The sequence below is a fragment of the Eulemur rufifrons genome, chromosome 30 (assembly GCF_041146395.1).
Source record: "Eulemur rufifrons isolate Redbay chromosome 30, OSU_ERuf_1, whole genome shotgun sequence".
NCBI classification, from domain to species: Eukaryota; Metazoa; Chordata; class Mammalia; order Primates; family Lemuridae; genus Eulemur; species Eulemur rufifrons.
Window position 1 is genome coordinate 45,512,018 of NC_091012.1, and position 22,218 is coordinate 45,534,235.

Below are 22,218 nucleotides of genomic sequence, written 5' to 3' on the forward strand. Positions count from 1 at the left end.
TATTAAATGTATATTCATTTATTGCTTATGAATTAGGGGAGGAATGCTCAAGGAATAGGGGTGTAGAGAAAAACATCAAGTTGAGGCCTTATACTTATCCAGTGAAACTACTTAGTGAGAGATGAACAGTGACTAAGAGGAGGAAATAGCATGTCAGCAATGGCAGTTGGAGCCAGGCTGCACTGAGTGACAACAAGCTTTGTGCTGAGGCAAAGCTAGAGAGAAACATGCAGGGTGGCCTTTCACAAGCAGGGCAGTGTCAATGCTGTATGTAGCTGAAGCATCCTGACAGGTTTCCTTCCTATTGCTGTCCTGTCATTGTAAAGAATTGTACGATCAATGGGGCCAGCCCAGGAAGGCCTCTGACCCTAGGAAGTAACTCAAAACAAGTCCATAGCTTTGATTTTATTAAGTAGAGAACTGTTAGTCATGCCAGAGATGATTGGGTTTGGCTGTGAATACCTAAATAAAAGTGGTTTAAATAAAACGGAATTTGTTTCTTTTCTATGTAAAGATATCTGAAGGTAGTAGTCTGAGGTTATGTCAGCTACACAATCATGAAAATCTTGAGCTTCTTCAACATCTCTTGTTCTGCTCTTGTAATGTGAATTTTATACCACATGCCAAGATGGCTGTTTAACTCAATGGAGTAAGAAGGATAAACCTATTTCCTTTAAGGATACTTCTCAGAAGTTGCACATGACACTTGTTTTTGTATTCCTGTAGCCTAAACATGGCCACATAGCCACATCTAACTTAAAGGGAAATTGAAAATTAAAGTCTTTCATTCCAGGAAGCCACATTTACAGCTAAAAATCAGTAGTTAAATAACTAAGGAACGGGGTAGAACAGAAATTAGGCAAACTAGGAGTTTCTGCTATCTACAGAACTAACAAACAAGGTTCAGAGGTTATTTTTTAAATTTTTTACCACAAATTATAAATTACAAATGAGAGTATTCTTCATTGTTTCTTTGACAAATTCAATAATAGCTTATTTAGCACTAAAATGAATAAAGAAATTTTCAATCCACAGGGAAGAAAAATAGAATACAAAACAAAGCAAAAACAAACTATATAGGCAAAAAAATGATAAATATCAGAAAGGCTTAGCAAAGTTCTCTGTACCCCAAAAGAAGGAAAAATTAATTCTAGCCAGAGCATTAGGGAAAGAATCAACTAAGATTAGAGATGAAGAAACTATGGTTTGGGGCCAAATCTAGCCTACTATTTATTTGTGTAAATAAGGTTTAATTGGAACACAGTCATGCTCATTCATGTATGTATTGTCTATGGTAACTTTCATGCTATGACAGCAGAATTGAGTAGCTATAACAGAGACTATGTGACCTACAATGCCAAAAATTTACTGTCTGAAAATTTACAGAAAAATGATATTTGAGACTGGCCTGGGAGAATTCTAAGAGGAGGACATTATACGCAGGAGATGGTATGAGCAAGGGAAGTTGTCTGAGAAAGTCATTGGTGTGTTTGTTCATGGAAAAGAAATTTCAAGAAAGTTCATAATATCCAATGAGTGATGTTTGAAAAAAAATAATTTTGTAAAACAGGTACGTGTGTGCTATCTTACTTTATTTTATTTTTATTATTTTTGTGTGTGTGCATGTCTGTTACATTTTTGAGAGGTTAGTGGAAGGGCAAGGCCTGGCTTATTCAGTTAGTCTACTGGGGGTATGGTTAAACAATTCAAACTTGTCCAGGTTTTGGCTTTGATTTGCAAACACCTGGTAACTGGCTAGGTTGTTCAGGAATTAAAAGAATATTCCAATACTTGGCTCATGTTTCATTGATCTGATCCAGGGAGATATGATAAGGCTAGTGATATGGGATGTGATATGCATCTCTCTGCTTCCCCAAATTTGATTGCTTACTTATTCTCAAACCAGGCTCACCACTCACACCTCCACATCCCTGCCACTGCCTCCATATCTTGCCTCTTACCACCCTGGACCAAGGTAATAACTTCAACCTCATTGCATTTGCAGCTGAGCCTGCACAGAAGATGGGAATCGGTTGCCAACCAAGTTATATCCAAGCTGGCTTTACTACAGGGCATATGATCACAGGGTTTTACTTAAGTTCAGTTTGTTTGGTGCATAAGGTAAGGTACTTGTAAGAATAGCTGGTAAAATAAGAATGAAAACATACCATGGAAGGTGTTTGATGACATGATAAGGAGTTTTGACTCCATTGTGAAGGTAATGAAGAAATAATTATACAAGGTCTTTTAGGTTAATTTTTAACTGGGAGTTGACATGCTTCCTTATAGACAAAAATAACAAAAGCTGTGGCCATTTTAAATAAAGAGCTTTATTATTTCAAACAATATAAGGCATATTCAAGTATGAAAGTTTGAGCTAGATGAGCATTCTTGGGAAAAGAGCTGCCTTGTTATCTGAGAATGACAAGAATACCAGGCTATCCTGTACTTTCAAACTTATTGAAATGATAGGAAGCATCTAAAAGCTACAAACACATTGGTCAGAGCTTATGAAAAAAAATTAAAGAGGACATCACAAGTCCACTAGATTGTGAGCTAACTGAAGGCAGACACTGTCTTTTCATGCATAAATCCTCACCACCTAGTAGCATGTGTAGAAGGGGTAGATGATTGGATTGGCTTAACTTCAATTGATCCTGGCTTCTTTGTTTCCACCCCCCCCCAAAAAAAAAGCAAGGGTATATAGGCACGTTTGATTAATGACGCTCCCTGTTTTGCTGTATCCTAATTACTGAACCTAGAATTCATCCATTATACACTTGTATTGTAAATAAATTTCAAAAACAATGTCCTTGACACCACTGACCTGTTTAACCAAAGTCAGTCACCATGCTAACAATAGCCTACTTCTAGACCTTTTGTTTTATGAGAAAAAATAAGCTCATATTTGTTTAAGCAACTGAGATCTGGGTTTCTGTTACTTGCAGATGACAGCAGTGCCAAATGACACAAACTTAGTGCTGGCAGAATAGTACAACAAAGTGTTGTAGATGCTTTCATAAAAAGCTCTAAGACATGAGAGGAACAAAAGAGGGGTTAGTCTGTTCTGTCTATGGGCTTTTGCTCTCACATTGATAAGAATTGAAGTCATATGACCTATTAATAACAGCTGTAGCATAATAAGAAAGCACAGGTCCTGGCATATGAGGAACTAGGATCAAATCACCATTCTGCCACTCCCTGGCAAGAAACTTTACATCAACATCAAGATAGTTCTGGAGATTTGAAATAGTGAATAACCCTGCTGGTGGTTTCAAATGTACATTCCATTCAGTGTTTTCAAAGCACAGTGCCCATATTCTGGTTCTGGAATCCTAATTATACCCCATATTGCATTTTGCCTCTTCGCCCCTTCAGGTCTGTTTGCCAGATTCTAGTCTGAAATTCATGTCTCCAATATTTTGACATCTGTCAGTCATGGAAGAGAAACACCAAATTATTTTTTGGAACCAAATGTTACAGGTTTCTCTGGTTCAGGAGAGTTAATTTACAAAAGTTCTAATAAAATCCAGAGTTTATTTGTACTTGCCATTCAATGAATACCAAGCAAATGTCTTCAGACTGTAACTCGAGACCAAAAGACATCCACCTTCCACAAATCAAGCACACTTAAAAATAAACAAGTGGAAAATGAAGGCTGATTACTGATTTTGCCCTGTCAGTAATTGTTGCTAATCTTTAACTGGTTGTGTATGCTTTGTTCATTTGATTTCACATCCCTTACTGTCATAAATATTTCATAAGATATTCAAAGTCAGTTCACAACCAAGTAATAACAAATGTCAGATGACACATTAGAAAGATGCATGGTGATTTTAAGCATAAATTCTATAGCAAAACTTGATTAACCTCTTATGGTCACTTTAAAGAAATAACATTCACAGGGAAATGTGAGGCTCCAATTAGCATGGACATCTTAAATAAGAGCCCATTCTCACTGGAAAAGGAAGAGAGCAGCGGCTGCAGTTCTTTTCAGCCTTTCTACATACTCTCCACTCTCTTAAGCATGAGGCTTTTATTGCAAATGTATTATAAAAAGACCAAGCTTCTTGCACTGCAGGGACTTAATTATCTCCTTGGGTAACACATGTTATGTTCTTAGTCACAGGGCTGTTCCTTGGTAAAATTATCAAGTTGCAAAGTCAAGTGAGCTCCTATTTTCTTCTTTTGGTTTCCCTTTCTTTCCTTTGACACCCCCCACTGCAGCCAAGGATACTCATAGCACTCCCTCCAATGTCTCCACCTCAGAATTTGCCTTTTCTATCATTTATCCTCAATCCAGCCCTATATGTCAGAGCTTCATTCTCATGAGTCTTGCCTCTGAATTACTGAGTGACAGCTTCCTGAGAAACTAACGGGAAGTCCAAATGTCAATGACTGACAGCAATTTTATGTGTTTACTTCCCTACATAATGTGTACATTTTGGCTGGGGCTTTTAGAACCATTACTCAAAGTAATGATTACTGTGAAAATTCTAAATTCAAGTACTATAAGAGGTCAATGGGGAGAGATTTTTAATCAGGGAGGTGTTTCCTGGCATTCCTCAAGTCACATCATCTAGATAATGCTTAATTCACCTACACATAAGGCTGACCCAGCTTAGCAACAATCTTCTTTAGCAATCAAGAAGCTGAAATGTTCAGAGGAAAGTTTTCTGAGGAGGTTACCTTTCTTGATACTGTTTAGTAGTACTTATTGCCATGGTTATTTTCATGGTTTTCTTGTATTATATAAAAAATAGAAGTTGGAAAAATGTCTTTTTCCCCCTGTGTGTTACTACCCTTGGTCAACTATATAAATTCTGATAGTCCCTGTTTATTTAAATAAAAATTGCTTAGTTGTGCCAAAATTAATGGATAAAAAATTGGTATCTAGCTTCTTTAATATTTCATTCTTCCTCTTGAAATTCCCCAGTGCTTATTCATCTATTCAAAAAGGTATTTTTTTAAGCATCTTCTGGTATGTGTTGGGAATTTTGTGAAATCTGGATACAAAGATGACTAAAACACAGTTGCTGGTCTTGAGGAGTTTGGTATAAAGAGAGGCATTGTCAGGTAATAAATGCATGATGAAATAGAGTGTGGTTACTTCTCTGATAGGAGGTACAAAAGGTATTGGGAAGCCCAGAGGCAGTAAGCTGAGCTCTGACAGCTGGCCTGCCCAGAAGATGGAAGTGTAGAGTGCTTCAAAAGGGAAAATGGCTAGAGGCAATAAGGGGTAGCAGAAAGAGTGCAATTCGGTTTTGAAATGATACACAATTATATAACTTCTTTATTTAGTTACCTCATCTGTATGATGGAGCTAATAAATCCTACATGACAGCGTTTTTTTTTTTTTTTAAATGAGGATTTCAAATAATTATAAAAGGGACTATTTTTTTTGTCAGGGAGGCTCTGATTCTTTTTTTTTTATTTTTACCATTTTTCATTTCAGCATATTGTGGGGGTACAAATGTTTGGGATACATATATTGCCATTGCCCCACCTGAGTCAGAGCTTCAAACATGTCCATCCCCAAGACGGTGTGCACCGCACCCATTGGGTGTGAAATACCCATCCCCTCCTCCCCACTACCTGCCAGACACCCGATGAATATTATTACTATATGTGCACTTAGGTGTTGATAAATTAATAACAATTAGGTAGTGAGTACATGTGATGCTTTTTTTCCATTCTTGGGATACTTCACTTAGTAGAATGGGCTCCAACTCTATCCAGGATAATCTAAGAGGTGCTATATCACCATTGTTTTTTGTGGCTGAGTAAAACTCCATGGTATACATACACCACATTTTATTAATCCACTCATGTATTGATGGGCACTTGGGCTGTTTCCACATCTTTACAATTGTGAATTGTGCTGCTATAAACATTTTACTACAGATGTCTTTTTTATAGAATGTCTTTTGTTCTTTTGGGTAGATGCCCAGTAATGGGATTGCTGGATCAAATGGTAGTTCTACTTTTAGCTCTTTGGGGTATCTCGATATTAATTTCCACAGAGGTTATACTAGTTTGCAGTCCCACCAGCAGTGTATGAGTGTCCCAATCTCTCTGCATCCATGCCAACATTTATTGTTTTGGAATTTTTGATAAAGGCCATTCTCACTGGAGACAAGTAATATCTCATTGTGGTTTTGATTTGCATTTCCCTGAGGATTAGAGATGTTGAGCATTTTTTCATATGTTAACCATTAGTCTATCTTCTTTTGAAAAGTTTCTATTCATGTCCATTGCCCACTTTTTGATAGAGTTGTTTGATTTTTTTCTTGCTGATTTTCCTGAGTTCTATATAGATTCTAGTTATCAGCCCTTTATTGGATGTGTAACATGCAAATATTTTCTCCCATTCTGTAAGTTGTCTATTTGCTCTGGTGATAGTTTCCTTGGCTGCACAGAAGCTTCTTAATTTGATCAGGTCCCATTTATTTATTTTTATTGTTGCTGTGATTGCCTTTGGGATCTTCTTCATAAATTCTTTGCCTAGACTGATGTTTATAAGAGTTTTTCCAATATTTTCTTCTCGAATTCTTACAGTTTCATGCCTTAGGTTTAAGTCTGTTATCCATCATGAGTTGATTTTTGTGAGAGGTGAAAGGTGTGGACCCTGTTTCAGTCTTCTACATGTGGCTATCCAATTTTTCCAGCACCATTTGTAGAATAAAGATTCTTTTCCTCACTTTATGTTGTTGTCTGCTCTGTCAAAGATCAGGTGGCTATATGAGGATGCTTTTATATCTGGGTTTTAAGTTCTGTTCCATTGGTCTCTGTTTCTGTTCTTGTGCCAGTGCAATACTGTTTTAGTTACTATAGCCTTGTACTGTAGCTTGAATTCTGGTAAATTGATGCCTCCCAATGTGTTATTATTGCTTAAGACTGCTTTTGCTATATGAGGTCTTCTCTGGTTCCATACGAAGCATAGAATTATTTTTCCTAGGTCTGCGAAAAATGATGTTGGCATTTTAATAGGAATTGCATTGAATCTGTAGATCACTTTGGGTAGTATAGACATTTTAACAATGTTGATTCTGCTGACCCATGAGCATGGTATGTTTTTCCACCTGTTTACTTCCCCTACTATTTCCTTCCTCAGCATTTTGTAGTTCTCCCTGTACAGGTCTTTTACCTCCTTAGTTAAATATATTCCTAGGTATTTTGTTTTCTTTGTTGCTATTTTGAAGGGTACTGAGTCTTTGATTGTGTTCTCAGTTTGACTGTTGTTGGAGTATAGGAATGCTACTGATTTGTGTACATTTATTTTGTAACCTGAGATAATGCTGAATTTGTTTATCAATTCCAGTAGTCTCATGGAAGAATCTTTGGGGTTTTCTAGATATAAGATCATATCGTCAGCAAAGAGTGATAGTTTGTCCTCTTCTGCCCCCATTTGGGTGCCCTTGATTTCCTTGTCTTGTCTGATTGTTCTGGCTAGGACTTCCAGTACTATGTTGAATAGAAGCAGTGCTAGAGGGCAACCTTGTCTGGTTCCAGTTCTAGCTATCATTTTTATTGATGCATAATTTATTTACTAGGATCAGTGCTTGGGGAAGAAATTATGCCTTCTTTTTTCAATACTAGCACTCCTACTTCTTATAGAAATAAAGAAGTTAAATTGTTTTTTCAGGATCCAAGCAGGATATATCATGAATATGGATACTTAAATTGACCCTTATATTGCTATGAAATTTTTTTTCATTTAACTCCCATTTTTTGCCAAAGGAATATATGTGAGTATGTGTGTCTGTGTGTGTGCACATGTTAGGGCATGCTATCAATACCCAGTCAGGCAGTTTATAACAACTGTGCCCTAGCCTTTACTTCCTGTTTGTGGAGAGACTAAAGGTCAGCCTGAAGTGAGAGTTTAGGACCTTCTGAGGTCTTTCCTGGGCATGTACAAACCTCTATTCATTTGCAAAACCCTATACATGACCTTCTGGATTCCGTGGACTATATCTGAGATTTTCAAAGCCCCAATGCACACACATCTCATTCCCCAGGTTTTCCTTTTAAGCTTTTGGGTTAGCCTAGTGTTTGTTTCATCCCATATCCACTTCCTCAGGCAGCTAATATGCTAAATAATTGCTTCTAATAATTTTTCTAATAAACACCCCCCAGGAAAAAATAATTTTTGTAGTAGACAAGCTCCAGATCTTGTTAAATAATGACAACCTTGTGAGTGGTTTCTTTTAGGTAATCACCAAATTAAATAATAATAATTTTCTGGGAATTTATCTTTGAAGGAGCTCCTAACCCATTCTACCCTCTCTACTTGTATGATTGCTGGTTTTCACCATGATGGTGACTATTGTTGGCAAATTAAAACACAACAAAGCTAACTGTTCTTACTTAGATTGAGCCATTTTTATTTAATAAACACTGCTCAGATTGATGTAAGGCTCTGGTTAATTTTTAGAGTTCTGAAAATGCTAGTTTTGCCATTTTTCCCAGTATTCTCTTTGTTTTTAAAGAGAAGAAAATATTTAGTGGCCCATACTCCACCATTTTCAGTGATATTAACCCCCCTTTTCTCTTTCATTCTATTTTCTCTCAACCTAGAAAGGCTTTCTCTGCTTCAGCTTGCATGTAACCAACCTTACCAACCCCACTGTTCCGAAGTTTATTTCACTTCAATTTAAGTGACAAGTCTGTCTGAAAACAAAATCTTATATTTTTCACTCCAAATTCTAAAGAGAAATAATCTGTTGTAACTTTTGTGCAACATTCACCCTGGTCCAATAAAGTGTGGTAAGGATGACAGTGCCATGTAATATTAATACGGAATATGGGGGCATTTCTCTAAGAATAGAGATACATTTGGGCTTGTTAGAAACATCAACTGGTATCAAGTACATGATGACATCCCTAGATCTGTCAGAGAATAAATAGTCAATATATTGTGAAATGATGACTAAATGAAGTGCAAAGGTAAATATTAGGAAATTTGTAGTTATTGTATACAAAATCATTCTTATAAACTCGCGAGAAAAGAATAGACAATTACAAAAAGGGAAAATCAATTTTATTTTTACTATCCAGAGGTGACTATTAATAACATGTTGCTATGCAGTCAGCCCTCTGTATCTGTGGGTTCTACATCCATGGATTCAACAACTGCTGATCAAAAATATTGGGGAAAAAACAAACAAAACCCAGCAATAAACACTAAAACAAATAAAAAAGACAATGTAGTATAATGACTATTTACATCACATTTACACTTGTACTAAGTATTATAAGTAATCTAGAGATGATTTAAAGTGTGGGGGAGGATGTTCATAGGTTATATGCAAATACTACACCATTTTATTATGTTTAAGAGACTTAAGCATTCACAGACTTTGGTATGGGGGGTGGGTCCTGGAACTAATTCCCTGTGGGTATGGATGGACAACTGTACATCTTTCTAGTCACATACAAATATATTATGAGATTTTTTTCATGTTATTAAATGTCCTTCTATTAATAAAATTTGAGAATTTAAGGTTTTGTAGTAGTCTCCTTCTAATTCCAAGGTTTCCTAGGCCTCAATAATTGTCAGTGGTAACAGGTTCACCTTAACCATTATAACTCAAGTTGTGTAAGTTATTTTCCTTATGTACATAATGTAGAGCTTCAAATATTCACAAAATCTTTTCTATTTCTTTAGGATGGGTCTCATCCATGATTATGAACATTCTTCTACATAAATCATTGTGTACGTATTTATACACTTAGGGTTACTTCATAGGACAGAACTTTTTTTTTACTATTTGGTCAGAATATGAATCTGTTTGATGTTCTTTTCATATCTTGCCTAATTGTCCCTTAGACTTGATTTTTACTAGCTTTATTGTGATGGGACTTTCTATAATCTGATATAAGAAGATTTTCCACGTGTCTAAACATTTTCTTACACCTACTTCAGTAAACTATTTTTCTGACTATCATGCTATAGCTCATTAAGTATGGAATGTCCAATTTCTTTAAGTACTAATTTTGACAGTTGATATCTCTGATGTTAAACTTGGACACTTCTTTTTTTTATTGTGAAGGTACATCCTCATTCTTTCAAACACATGTTTTGGCTTGTGATTATCTTTCAAATTTTTTAGAACAATTTTTTGAAGCCATGGGTAAGTCAAAAAATCATGTTATTTTTGAATATGAGTTCCATCGTAGAACCAATGCAGTGCAGACAGCTTGAAATATCAACAAAGTGTTTGAGAAGGATGTATCTAATGAATGCACAATATGTCAATGACTTGAGAAGTTCCATTCTGGTGATTTTAATCTTGAAAATGAGTCATGTGGGTAACTTGAGACCAAGGTGGATAATGATGAGCTGAATGCTGTAGTGGAAGCAAATCCATGTCAACCTACACATTAATTAGCAGCAAGGTTTGACATTACTATTCCAATATTGGATCATTTGAAACAAATGGGCAAGGTAAAGAAGCTGGATAGATGGGTACTGTATGAATTAAACAAGTGTCAGCAGAGAAATTGTCTCGAAGCTTGCCTTTCTTTGTTGTCAAGACATAAAGGTGAATCATTTCTATACCGTAATGTTATGTGGGATGAAAAATCGATTCTTTTTGCCAATTGCGAGCATTCAGCACAATGATTGGATAAAGATGAAGTGCCGAAACAGGTACAAAACCAAATATTCATCAAAAAAAGTTAATGGTGTGTATTTGGTGGTCTAGCGCTGGTATTATCCACTACAGCTTCATGAAACTTGTTAAATGGATTACAGTGGACATCTACTGCAGCCAGTTGGATGAAATGATGAGGATACTTGTGACTAAGCATGCGAGATTGGTCAATAGAGACAGGTTGATCCTCTTTCAAGACCAACCACGTGTCACAAAAAAATAATGCTACTCAAACTACAGCACCTGGACTTGGAAACTCTCTTTCATCCACCATATTAACCAGACCTTGCACCAACTGACTTCCACTTCTTCCAGGCTTTGGACTTCTTCTTGCAAAGGAAAATATTCAATTCTCAAGAAGCTGTGGAAAATACCTTTCATGATTTCATAGCCACTCACTCTCCAGGCTTCTTTACTGCTGGCATAAACAAGCTACCATTAAGATGGCAAAATCGTGTTGATAGTTTAGGCACATACTTTGATTAATTGTACTGTTTCTTGTTTGAGATATAATAAAATACACTGTTGATTCAAAATTGGAAATTTCATATTTAATGACCTAAATATGTTTCTTGAAGAATCTAAATTTACTGTGACAAATTGAAGAATTCCCTCACCACCACTATTTGGTCAAGAATATGATAATGTTTCCAATGTTACATAATAATTTGCCACATGAATTTGCTATATGATATCAATATTTTTATTCCATTTTTAATTATGATTTTATATTATGTTTAAATAAACTTTGTATTCATTAATAAACATACCCCTTGTGGTATTGTAGCTAGTAAAGGAATGGTATTGAAGTCCCTGAAAGAATAGAGATGGCTATTTACTACCTCTGGATGATTGCACCTTTTCTGGGAGTAAGCTCTTATTTTATTCTTCAATTTTCAAGGCAATGTTCATTCAATTTATTCTGCTGCACATTCAGAAAGTCAATTTATCAAGAATCTCTGATCTTGGGCAATAATTATGCTATGCTCCCTAGAGTTATATGTCTTTCATTTGGCTGCCTGTTTAAACTGGCAAGTCTGTGTTTTTCTTTCTTGGATGTTCTTGTTTTATTTTATAAGTGTAAAACTGCAGGAGATTAAAGAGTCAGTATGCATAGTAATATGTGCAAAATTTGAAGGGAGGATGTACAGGTTTTGTCTGAAAGACTGAAGTTAACCAGATTGAATTAGGTTATATTTATTTCAATATGGTTGAGAGGAAATTACCAGTCTGTAGCAGGGTTATTCATTGGTTAGAACATTATGTTAAATGCTACTAATTTTGGCAATATTTCTTTATTCAATCTCTTCAAGAGCTAATTATTTGTACTTAAGTAGAAATTGTTCTAGTCTCTGGACTTTCAAAGACATGGCATATTTCCTGTTCTTAAGGTGCACACTTTTTATTCAATTTACAGATTTATACAAATTATTCTAACAGGTGACCCTTTATAGAAATTAAAACATCAGCTATGTTAATGTAATTATTAAATTAAGTAGCATGCATACTTAGGTTACCTGCACCTCCCTAAATCTCATCAGCATCTACACAGAAGGAGCAATGATATTCAAATTTCACTCACTTTTGCTTTCCTTGAAATCAGTCTTTTACATGGGCTTCTCTGAGTGAGGAAAAATGTTTAGGTGCTATTGTTGCTTCAGAGGACTCCCTAATCTCCTTCCGGGTGCTGAGGCTATTCAGTTGGGTATTTATATACTAGCACAACTGAGGCACTGAAGGTGCCACAGTATGCTGTAGAAAAGCTATCTTTCCTCTTTTTACGTTACCTTCTACTTTGAAATAGAATCATGTGTAGATTAATATTACACAATCCCAAATGGCAGAGATATGTTCTCTTTCTCCAAAACCAGTAAGAGCCAGTGAATTGGATATATTCAGGCTGGGCGTGGTGGCTCAAGCCTGTAATCCTAGCAGTCTGGCAGGCCAAGGTGGGAGGATCACTTGAAGTCAGGAGTTCGAGACCAGCCTGAGCAAGAGCGAGACCCCCGTCTCTACTAAAAATAGAAAAATTGCTGGGCGTGGTGGCATGCTCCTGTAGTCCCAGCTACTCAGGAGACTGAGGTAGGAGGATTGCTTGAGCCCAGGAGTCTGAGGTTGCTGTGAGCTAGGCTGACACCACAGTACTCTAGCCCAGGTGACAGAAAGAGACTCCATCTCAAAAAAAAAAAAAAAAAAAAAAAAAAGAAAGAAAGAAAGAAAGAAAAAGACAAACAAAAGAATTGAATACATTCAAATATCCCCTCAAGTGAAGTGCTAAAAGTTTAAAACTGGGGCAAGGGAAGGAGTTTCCGAGTTCATTTTGGTTTTCACATGAAGTTATATTTTCCCACTTAAACTTTCAGATATAAAGATGATTTTGTTTTTCAATTATTGTCCATTTTCCTTCAAATGGTTCAGAACTTAGTTAGATAATATAATTGCTTTTTGGGAACATTCCCAAAGACTCCAAAATCTATGGTAGAATGATGCTGCTGGTGTCCAGATGTGTTATGGAGTTTTTCATGGACCAGTGCTCTGGGATTTTTATGTCTATGGTGGTCTTGGCTAGGAAACAAATCTGAGAGACAGACAATCATGCTGCACAGTGAATGTTCTCCTCCACTCTGATGGAGGGATTTCTCACTTGGTCAGTCTCATTACTCCTGGCTGGCTCCTTCTTTTCCAGGGAAGTCATTCCCCAGAAGGCTCCACAGTTGTATCTCATGAACCATAATCTTGGTTTATGCTCAGACTAGGTGGGACCAATGGATCAGTTGGTCACAGTGTGAAGAAATGTCAGGGACTCCCAAGCACATGCGGCAAGGAGCAAAGTCCAGAACCAGGAGACCAGGTCAAGCTGTGGCAATTTCCCAGTTTGCAGGTATGACCCTGGCCAAACCCAGAAAGTCTTGGCTTAACAAAGCTAAGGGTAAGATTCAAAGCTGCAGTCAGAGGCTGAAGCTAAGAAAATACCTGGGTAGACAGAGTCACAGAGGGTTCTCGGCCCAACCCATAGTACTGTTGTTAAACTAAAGAACTTGATATCACAGACTTTTAGAGCTCTAAGGAAATTTCCAAAGTATATAATTATAGTTGTTTTCAAAACTTTAAATCCTTATAACATTATATGGATTCAATTTCCAGTTCTACCATTTATCCCACCTGTGTGACTTTGTGGGACAAGTTTCTTCAATTCTGCATGCTTCTAATTTTGTGCCTCTTGGGTTTTTTGCCATTTATAAAATGGGAAAAATAATAGTACCTACCTCAAAGAACTTTTGTAGATATTAAATGAATTAGTACCTGTAAAGCTTTTAAAACAGTGCCTAGTGTATATTACATGCTTGGTAATTCTGGGCTTCAGATGAAAGCACAATGTCTTTGTTTGAAGGAAGGGTGGATATGGTCATCCCAGAGTCCCACTTCCTCAATTGGCTCAGAGCATAGTAGCATCCATGGAGGTTCATTGAATTTTTGTGATTTTTGAGAGCATATTTTTAAAATCACTGTTCAATACAATCCAAGTTCAAGACCCCCTTTATAGGACCCATGTAAGATATGGGCATCTAACCTCTGCTTAACACTTTTAGCAATGGTGATTTTATTATTTTAAAAAGCTACTAAGTGGTTGGTTCTAAGTATCCCAAATATTAAAATTGAAAAATTTCCTGATAACTGAAGTTAGAGGCACCATTGATTCAGGATACAACAGGATATAACAGGAGGAACAGTTGTCCTTAACTCTGACAGGCCTAAGACCTCATCTCTGTTACTTCTTAAAGGTAAGAACTTGGGCAAATGGCTTAATTTTTCTTAATCTTCATTTACTCATATTGAACATGGGGATAACCTTATTGTATAACCCACAGGTTTGCCATGAAAATTAAATGAAATGTTATATGCGAAGTGCCTTACCACTTAATAGGCACTCAAAAAGTTACTTGTTATGATTCTACCCATTGATCCTCTTTGTTTTTGAAGATCAGTAGAAGAAAAAGTAATTCTAGGAACATGGTTGCCTATCAGATTTGATAAACACATGACATAATTCCCACTTCGTCTCCTTGTCCTTTCTTGTGTTTTCACAAATATTCTTCATTTGACAATTTTTCCAGACTCTCTACCATCCTTTGATCATTCTTTAGTTTCCTAATGGTCTTCTAACGTGGTGACAGTCTATCCTGATTACTAGTTCTCCATGTGTGCAGATTAGGCTTTCCTCAAATAGCATGCTTTAAGTTTATTGAAATTACCTAATTTTCCAAAGCATCATTTAGTTCTTGGATTATATTGAGCCTATGTTTAACTAAAACCGAGATTGCGGATAGAGGGGAGGGATTTTACCAAAGTTGCTGTCAAGCCATATCTTTGTTCCTTCCTTTTAGGTGGGACTGAATAACTCAAGGAATCAGTCTCTTATTCATAAAATTAGTCTAGGCAGTGTGTGGGTGTGCACAAGCAGTCTCCTGATATGAGGATACAGTATAGAAAACACCTCATGTGAGGAAACCTGGGCAAACGTTTTCCACAAAATCTTACAGTTTCTTTTGAAATGTGTTCTGTTTTTTTTTTCCTGTTATAGCCTATTGACCCCAAACTTTAAGATGACAGCTTCCTAAAAATGTATCCTGAGAGTAGTGGTAAAGACTAAGGAGGATCTTAAATCTACTTCTCATCTTCTCTCCAAACAACAGATACATTATGTTGTATTAAGTAAGATTTTTGGGCTAGCAGTCATAGTTTTGCCTGTTTGGATATCTAAAGTCATTTACTGCTTTCTGACTTTATCAATTCAGACTAATAATTTAAGCACTGAATATGGAGGTTTTGTTTTGATTTATACTGAAGATCTAAGTGCCAGTTACTATGCTAGACTCCAGAGATGCAGTGGTGACAGAAATACACGTGATGGTCTTTGCCCTTAAGGAGATTACAGCCATCTGTGAGTAAATAATTCCAATATAATGTCATAAGTTCTATTTCACAAATATTTATTAGTGCTGTGGGATCAAGAGGTGACAACTAACTCTGCCTGCATGGTGAGGTTAAAATAGAAGTGGTGGCTTCTTTTCTGAAACCTGAAAGATAAATAGGAATTTTAAAAAGTTAACCAGGCTTTAAAGATTTAAATGCCATGTGTGTGTGCACAGAAAATTCTTGTGTGTGTGTGTATATATATATATATATGTATATACACACATAATTTTGTGTGTTCTGTTTTTCATAAAATACATACTGTATTGTATATTTTGGAGAGATAAAAACTGCCTACTTTGTTTAAGAAAATATTGATTTTTAGCACTTTTGAGCATTCATTTTTATTTATTTAACACAAAAGTATCACCCTCACCCTATTCATTAAAAATGGTTCAGAATGGTCTTTATTTGCAAAATATCCTAATTATATTTCTTAAGAGTTGTTTTACGGATGTGTCCTCCTTTTTAACTGAAGTTAAAGAAAAACCAATGTTTAAGCTGTTCTTTTATCTAGACTTCACTAATATAGACTTACTTCCCTTCAATTCGTTTGAGCTTGAAAAGGCAGAATTTATCTATATATATGAGTAACAAATGCAGCCAAGCTAATGTATCTTAGTCAATTCGTGGCTGTGAAGAAAACCAATTTTAACCTGGGAAATCGATTGGAAATGTAGAAAACTCAGATGCCAAGAAACCAATGACCAGGGCTACTTAAATTGTGTTAGAAATGGAATTTCAGACTACAAAATGCTTTAAGATTTGAAGGAACTAAGCAATCTAGTGATTCTGGTTTGCTAGGATGAAGTGTTAAACTTCCTGACTATGGAAGAATAGCATATCCTAAGGCAAATTATAATTAAAGCACAACAGATTATATTTTTATTTTTCAGATGAATTGTAAAGAGCAAGACGAATTCAGTGAAGCCTCCCAAAGGACCATTCAAAGATCTCCAGGTAAAGAAAAATCTGTTCTGGAAACAGAAGGAAAATGGAAATGGTATAAAATAAGAGTCTGCTGCATCAGTTAAGAATTTTAGGAAAGAGATAAAGGCAGAAGGAAAGTGAAATGAATTCATGCTCACAAAAGCAGTCAGAAATTAAAAGGGGGCACAGTTAATGGAAAGCCTTTATGAATATATCATAGATCAGAAACAAAATGGATTTGCTAATAAATTGAAGAAACTACAATTAAAAATGACTATTAAGTATATGCTTTCTCAAGTCTATATTTAACAGTAACAATGCCTTTCTTTTCTAAGAGCTATTTGAACAAGTTGGAACTAATGGAAAGTAGGCAAAAGAAAGTGAACAGCCAGAAGCCAGTAATTACATGAGAAAAGAATTACATTGAGGAATGAGAAACTTCTAAGTTGGATTCTCATGTCCTTTCTGTGAGCTCTGTTTTTACCTTAATATATGAAACTCAGTTCTGTTTCTAGGTAGCTAAACAAAGTAGGAGAGTATCAGTTGAAATCAGGTATAAGTGTGTTCAGAAGCATAGCAAGTTGAATACAGTTATGTCGCAAGATGGGAATTTTAAATAATTTTGAGAATTTAGTAGTCGTATATGAGAGAATATTAAAAAACTATCAAAAGTTATATTTGAAGGCATAATCAATGACTGGTCTCCAAAATGCTGTTAAGAAATACTTGTGCTGGGAACAGACACTATTACCTCCCAAATTACAGTACTCCAGGGAGAGCCAGTTGCATCAGACACATGTCGCCCAAGTATTTTGAAACAGCCCAAAGCATGACAATAAAAAAGGTATAATTGGGTATTTTTAATCTTCCTCGTCCCTGTCTTTAGAACAATCCCAACTAAGCTTGCCATCCAAACTTTCCTAAACCTTTTCCTCATCAAAATCTGATACATTCATGCCCAATCCTCTCAGAGACCTATTCTCTGCAAACCAACTAATCAATTAAACCACACTACTGTGATCTTGTGATGCTATATACTTCTGGGTTATCTTTCCCAAGAGTTTAGAATTTGAGTAAGCATCTTCTGGAGACCCACAAGCTCAATTTAGCAAAAAATATAGTTATGATAGTAAGAATTATAGGGATATATGACAGAGTACTATGACAAATTATTTGCACAGCGAAGCTTTCAGGCATCTTTTAAATCATATTACACAGACTCATTTTTGTCATTCAATCTAAAATTCATTGATTATTTCATTATACTGTCTGTTATAATCTGCCTTCTAGGTGCTTTATATGGCTTAACTAATTTAATTCTCACAAAATAACACTTTGGATTAGGTATTATGGTTATGCTCTAATTTACAGATGGAGAAATGAAAACTCTAAGATTAACCTGCTTCACATCACACAGCCAGGAAGTTGTAGAGCTGGGACTCACACTTACCTGTGTCTGGTTCCAGAGCCTCAGTTTTAAACCACTATTCATACTGCTTTTATATTGCATTACGTTTTCTTGGAATGAGGTTTGCTTGAATGTTTGTTATAGGGGATGAGGTAGGGCTGGAATATCTGAAACATCTTTTATCTTAAATGTTGTCTATGTGTAGGAAGATCAATTTGGGAACTCTTGGCTTTTCTGTGCTCCCCCTTACTGAATATCTTCCTCCTTAGAAGAAGAGTTAATTATCCAAATAGTAAATTCAAGAGAAAGAATTGGGCATGCAGAATTCAGCACCTTCTCTCTTTCTCTTTAAGCTCAGCCTCTCTGCAGAGACCATCCATTTTGTTCAGCTATTTTTTGCTTTAAGTCTTTCAAGGCCAGGCTATTCCCCTGCAGGGAGAGGCCAGCACCTTGCCACATACAGTCTATGACTGAGGCACAGCATTAAGAATTCCACCTTTGACACATAGCTAATCCAAATTCTTCAATAGCTCCATCAATAATAATGCTGACATTTAGTTCTCCAGCTGCCTTACTGTTTTTTCAGCCCTCAATTGCGGAACTCAGTAGTGAAAAAAAAAGGTGTCAATTATTGATCTCTTCATACCACTAGAGTTAATTATGGTTAAGATTTAGAAATGATGTGTTTTTGAATGGCAAAAAAAAAAATAGAAACCAGAATTTGTTGACATGATGACAAACATTTGAACACTTAAACATATCTATATTATGCTACATTTTTCTCTGCACTAATGTATATGACATTGTTTTATATGTAATACAAACTCATTCCTTGGTATAATTCTTGTCTACTTATATTAATGTATTTCTTGATGAGTTATTCCAAGTGTGATTAGAGGGAGAGTGTTAATTTAGCATCTACATTTGATATTAAATATAAAGATATGTTAATAACTAGCTTATTTAAGTAGAAATCATTGGCTTGAAACATTCTAAGTGTTTAGATCAACTATAGAGAATGGATTTATAAGGCCTGGTAGTGTCAGAATGGTCAATTACCTGTAGCACTCAATCTAACATTTGCATCCACAGTATCTTCTTTTGTTTTCTAATTGTTTCCTATGTCCCAATATTATCTTCCAAATGAGATTAGAAACTTTTCTAGAAAAAGGGCAACATATAATGGATTCTTTTTACATTTCACCCTGATTCTTGCCTCTTGCAAGAATCATTGAAGGTTATAAGTAAAATAAAATTTTGTTGATTTGAAAAGAGGAAAAAAATTAGTCAGGTTAGTAATCTACAAATAACCAAGATTTCTACTCTGAATTATTCAATTTTCAACCAGTTGTTTTAATGCTGTAGAGATATAGTATATGTCGCTTTTCATACTCTAGTTCTTTGGAGTAGTGTGTAGGCAGCATCTTTTGCCAATATTTCTTCACAAATCTCCTAATTGGACTCACAAAAATAAGCTGAAATTTTCATGATGTTTCTAAAATTTTGGTAGGGCTGAGTAAGGTGGTGAAGATGTTATGGGAGGAGGCTGCTTTGATATGAAAAATACTTACTCTTTGTCACCATCAGAGTCAGTACATAAATCATCTGCCAATGTCCCTGGAGAAGTGGTGCCACTCATGTCAAGTCATATCTTAAGGTTTTCAGTGCCTTTCCAAGATGTGTGATAAATAGAGGTGGGCTATGTGACTGATGTGAGGTAGTAGGTTTTGGTTGATATCAGACATGCAACTCATACAAGAAAGAGTAAGCCATGTTCTTTTGCAGAATGTCAATGCTGCCTCAACAGTGATATTCTATATGTACACTTTCACTTTGATATTACTTGCTGAATAACAAGTGTATAAAGATCTAATTTCTTGACTGTGTATTTTTTAATGTTGATTTTTGCATAGTATGATGCAAGTACTAGGTGCCAGGTTTGCACCTCCAACTCTTATTTTGCCATTTTAAAAGCTATCAATGTAAAAATCCCAATGGAAGCTAATTCAGCTTTGGAAAAGCAGAAAACTCTAGACGATCAGGTTTAGGTAACTTTGGCTTCTTGGGTGGCTATTGTACTATTTCCCAGATGACATCAGCCCTTGGTCAGGAATTCAAATGCCAGTTATGTTTGTGACTTCCTCCAAGTCTGTTAAACACTTTGTATTTCAATTGTTCCATTTGAATATGCATAATTATATTTGATATTTACTACCTTGCACAGAGCCAAAGCCATCAGTCAGTGAACTTTAATAAATATATTTTTATGAAGTTATTAAGGATAATAAAGGCTATGATGGGAAATTAGGGGGAATTTCATTTAGTTTAGCAATTAACAATTAACATCAAAGGTCTAATTGGTATATATCAGAGAGAGTTAAAAATCATCACATGTTAATACAAAGTGGCATTATTCTTTGCCAATGTGTAATAGAGAGAGAGAGTTCTTTTAATTCAAAATAGCATTATTTACTCAAGGAAATGGACTTTTATTTTGTACTTTTTCATTCAAAGTGTTACAAAAAGAAAACAAAAAGGAATGACAACTATGTACAATCCTCCTCCCAGATACATTTTTTACTCTGTTTTCTTGTCAGTGAGTCTTCTAAAATACTGTTTACAGTTAAAATCCACTTTGAAGTGAAAACGATTAAATGGGGTCCCACATCATAGTCCTTACTGTCTTAAAGCTACATGGAATAAATGGGAGGTTTTTAGTTTTGCAGCATCCATAAAGCACTTTGTTTTTCTAATAAATTCAATATAATAGAAAATTTTAGGTCTCCAGATGGTCACAAGAGGGGAAAAGAGGTGAGAGGAAGAGGAGTAAACTTTCTTCAAAAAATTAACAGTTTCATTCTGTTGTGAATTATTATTCTCTACCACGTGGGACCAGCCATACCAAAGTGTGACTGGATCATTGAAGACAAAGTGTATCCTAAAGTATATGGAGACAAAGAAGAGAGAGAGAGGAAGGTGGTAAAGCAAACATTTCTTCAACACATTCTCTGTTGCTTCATATATGTCATCACTGATAGCAAAGGCAGAGGACTGAGACCATGAGGACTTCAGGATCTCCAGAGGGACAAAAACAAGTGCTTGAGATCTTGTGGTTGATTAATACCTGAACTTATTGATGAGTCCAACCTGGACCTCTAGGTATCTGGAGAGAAGGAGAAAAGGATAAGCATATCAGGGAGACTTTGAGTTAGTAGATCTGTAGAAGCTGCCTCTTTTCCAAGAGATCTCTATGCCATTTACTGTCATTATCCTTCTTCTCCAAATACCAGTGCCATTTGTTTGGCTTCCAAAAGAAAATAGCACAGTTGTTTTGCTGTCTGATATGACTCACTTCTCTCCTCCCCCAACAATCTACTTATGGAAGTTGCTGTATCAACCCTTTTCTCTCCACCTAATCTTAGCCATCTCAGAATGTTAAGTACATCCTGGTTTCTAAATCCCTGTCTATATTACTAAGCAATAGAGTGAAAATTTAAATTCAAGTGAATCATGCCTTTGGCAAGTTTTTTCATTGAAATAGACTTTGAAAAATATTTTAGTCATGCTTGATGAATAGAGAAAAATCAGGTGGCCCCTGGGGTGTTGTATGTCTGTTTTCAGTGGGGCATTCTACTAAGAGGATTTTAAAAGGGTTTTCATCTTGACTCTCCACTATTTTAGTCATATGTACTTAAGAAGCAACACTATAGAAATGAAATATGCCTACTAGACCTAAGAGAACCAGAAGAATGATAATGATAATTAAATTAGCCCGGGTAGAGGTGGAGGAAATGATTAAAGAAAAATAGTTTTCTGGAGGAGCTAAGAGCCAAGTGTTAATGGCTAAATAGTTGAGTTTGGAGGAATAATTTTTAGATAGAAAAAACAGGGTTAAGCAAAGTGTCCCATTCAAGCACCATCATGGTGTGTGCAAGTAGATAAAGGGGAATTGGTAATGTTGGAACATAAAGTATAAATTATTAAAAAATGAGATTGAGAAGGTAGGCACTTATTCTGTCTCTTGTTTGGGCCAAATATTTTGTCCTTGACACTTCATAGGACAGAAATGTTTGTATTTTTCTTCCTATTGTGAGGATGAGTTTGCAGTGAAACTCCCATAATTTATTACCAACATGGTTTGTGACAATAGGCCCTCTGTTTGAGCACACTGTGCAAAATTTAGAGCATCAGCGCCAGATTGCTATGCTTGGAGTTCAGATTACAATAGTTCAAATTGATTGAGAAAAATAA